We start from the raw sequence: 3,492 nt of genomic DNA, 5'->3' as shown, positions 1-3,492 counted from the left end.
ACTCAGAAATCCGTCTGCCTCTGCCTCCCAAGTGCTGGGATTAAAGGCGTGTGCCACCACCGCCCGGCTGAGACAGCTCAAGCCTGACTGACTTTGACTTGTATAACATAACAGTGTGGAAGGAAAAAGCCAACTCCTACAAGTTGTTCTCTGACATCCATACATGAACCATGCATGTGTGTATCCTGCACACACATGCAACATAAATCTTTTAAAAGAAAAAGAAGTTTAAATCTTTAAGACTGGACTTGGTACATAGCCAGAGCTTTCTTCGAACTCTGATTCCTTCCATCTCAGCCTCCTGAGTGCTGGGATTTGTCTGTCTGTACCGCACCCAGATGTGTAACATAATTTTTTTGACAAGAAGATTCTCTTAGGGTTACTGTTGCTGTGATGAAACACCATGACTAAAGCAACTTGGGGAGAAAAGGGTTTACTTAGGCTTCCACATCACAGTCCATCAGCAAAAGAAGTCAGGGCAGGAACTCAAGCAAAGCAGGAACCTGGAGGAGGAGCTGACGCAGAGCCCATGGAGGGTGCTGCTGCTCACTGGCTTGCTCCTCAGGGCTTGCTCAGCCTGCTTTCTTGCAGATCCCAGGACCACCAGCCCTGGGATGGCACCGCCCACGATGGACTAGGTTCTATCCCATCCATTACTAATTAGGAAAATACCCTACAGGCTTGACTACAGCCCAGTCTTACGGAGGCATTTTCTTACTTGAGGTTTCCTCCTCTTGGGTGACTAGCTTCTGTCCAGCTGACATAAAACTATTCGGCACAAGGCAGCAAAGAATTCTATGTTACATAATCTGAAAATAACCTAGAATCTCTTTGCTCTGGGCTAATGATGGAGAAACTTGATGTCCTGGGCTACTCTGTAAGAAGAAAACAGGTCTGGCTTCCCTGGATCAAGATGGGAGGCCTCGAGAGCATCAGAGGTAGTGCAACCGTGCTTCTCACGGGGTTGTCAGTAACAGAAATGGTTTGGCCACTGTGGGGAAAAGACTGGCTGCAACACTGAACACAGTGTGTCCCATGACCTAGGCATTTCATTCCTGCTCACTCAAGATAAACATTTATTTGTAAAAGATAAATAAAAGCATACATTGGGTACTGGAGAGATGACTCAGCAGTTAAGAGCACTGGCTGCTCTTCCAGAGGTCCCGAGTTCAGTTTCCAGCAACGACATGGTGACTCACAACCGTCTGTAATGGGATCCAATGTCCTCTTCTGGTGTGTCTGAAGACAGTGACAGTGTACTCACATGCATAAAATAAATAAATAAAATCTTTTTTTAAAAAAATACCTTCACGTGGGAGGCTGAGGCAGACGAATTCCAACTTTGAGGCCATCTTGACTTGCATAATGATAAGAAAACAAAATCAAGACACATTCACAAAAGGTCTTATGGACAGACATATATATCAGTATTACTATAACAAAAGCTAGAAAAAGCTTGATTTCTGTAATGGGAGCATGGGTACTAGGCCTCCATATCTCCATACGATGGGATTCTATTAGAAAATATGAGGGAACTGTGACAGGTTTAAGCATGAGTGGATCTCAGATACATCATGCTGGCCCTGGAGACTGAGAGTAACAGGGGAACTTAAAAAGCTTGCTGGAGCTGAGCCCCATGGACTCTTGTTCAGACACATAGCCCTAAGCATACCACTTCCATACTGCCATCTAATATACACAGGTGTGATTTGATTTTTGCACCTAAATTTTTAAATCTAGATCATCTGGATTTGTCATTCTCTTGAAAACATTTATTTTTAAATTATGTCTATACATGTGAGTATGCACAGGGGCTCATGTAGCTCAACACTGCCAGATCCCCTGGGGCTGGAGCTAGAGGCAGCTGCAAGCTGCCTGATGTGGGTACTGGGGACTGAACTCAGGCCTTCTGGAAGAGCATATGCACTCACACCATGAATGCGGGTACTGGGAACTGAACTCAGGCCCTCTGGAAGAGCATATGCGCTCACACCATGAATGCGGGTACTGGGAACTGAACTCAGGCCCTCTGGAAGAGCATATGCACTCACACCATGAATGCATCCTTCCAGCCCAGTATTTGTCATTCATAACTTGCAGACTTGAAAGTACTTTGTGAGAAGATGAGTGTGGAGCATTCTTGATTTTGTTTTCCCCTTAAAACAAGAGGTAAGAGTTGGCAGGAAAGCCTGGTGGTGCATGCCTTTAATCCCAGCACTTGGGAGGCAGAGGCAGGTGGATTTCTGAGTTCGAGGCCAGCCTGGTCTACAGAGTGAGTTCCAGGACAGCCAGGGATACACAGAGAAAGCCTGTTTTGAAAAAAACCAAAAAAAAAAAAAAAAGAGTTGGCAAGAGACTGGAAGAGAGAGAATACTGCTTACAGATGGCATTGTACAATAAAAAATGTCTTCATTTTGCTATGAAAAACATTATGCTGAGGCAAACACCCTTACCAAAGAACCCAAGTCCATGAAGAGACAGACAATCTGTGGTGGAGAAAACAAGAACAGTGGAACCCTCTGCCAGAGTCAGGTAGGGACACAAATACATTCATGAGGACCAGAGTTCAGATCCCTAGCACCAAGTCAAGTGCTATGGCATATGTAATCCAGAAGTGGGGTATGGGATCATGAAGACATGCAGACTACAGAGGTCATTGGCCAGCCAACCTAGCCAATCAGAGAGCTCCAGGTTCAGTGAGAGACCCTACAGCTCATCAAATGCAGTGGAGAGCAATTGAGAAGACTCCCTACATCACCCTCTCATCTACACATACATGCTCATATGTACGCACACACACATACACACAGACACGGACACGTTTCACTCATGCATACACACATAGTAAAAACTATATGGATGGTCAATAACAAAGCAAGTGAAGTTATTATATCGAAGGTAAATCTATGTAGTGGATACATAGTTCTTAAATACAGGTAGAAGATACATGTTTTTAAAAGTTCAAAAGAAATTAGAAGTCTTGACTAAAATTCTTGCTCAGAGATAGAACTGGATATCAGTATGCCCATAGAAATGCATGTAGTAATGTATGAAAACAAAACAATTTAAAAAAAAAAATTGAGAAAGCCTTAGACCTAAATGTCCTTGTTTATGATTTATTAGCCTAATGCAGATTTTAAAAATGTTTTAAATACTCTATGTCAATCTTTTAGGAAAATTCAAATGAAATAATTCTAAACAATGTGATCATCAACCACCAACCTGTCCCTTATGACTGCGTGACTGCAGTATTAAGTAAAATTCACAGGGTGGTAGAGGGTAGGAGGTATAGAAGATGGTCACCTTTCTAATTCAAATGAATAATGGGGGGTGGGGAGAAACTAGCAGATTTCTAACTCAAAATTCACAACAGGTCACAGAACTAAGTACAGTTTTGTGTGGAGTGACCTTTACCTGAGGAAAATGAGGTGGTGCTCATTTGCATTGTGGGGAGACTATTTTTATTTATGTGCAAAAGCAGCTACACAGGGG

The sequence above is a fragment of the Mastomys coucha genome, unplaced genomic scaffold, assembly GCF_008632895.1.
Source record: "Mastomys coucha isolate ucsf_1 unplaced genomic scaffold, UCSF_Mcou_1 pScaffold7, whole genome shotgun sequence".
NCBI classification, from domain to species: domain Eukaryota; kingdom Metazoa; phylum Chordata; class Mammalia; order Rodentia; family Muridae; genus Mastomys; species Mastomys coucha.
The sequence above is the reverse complement of the archived record's forward strand: the minus strand, read 5'-3'. Positions refer to the sequence as shown.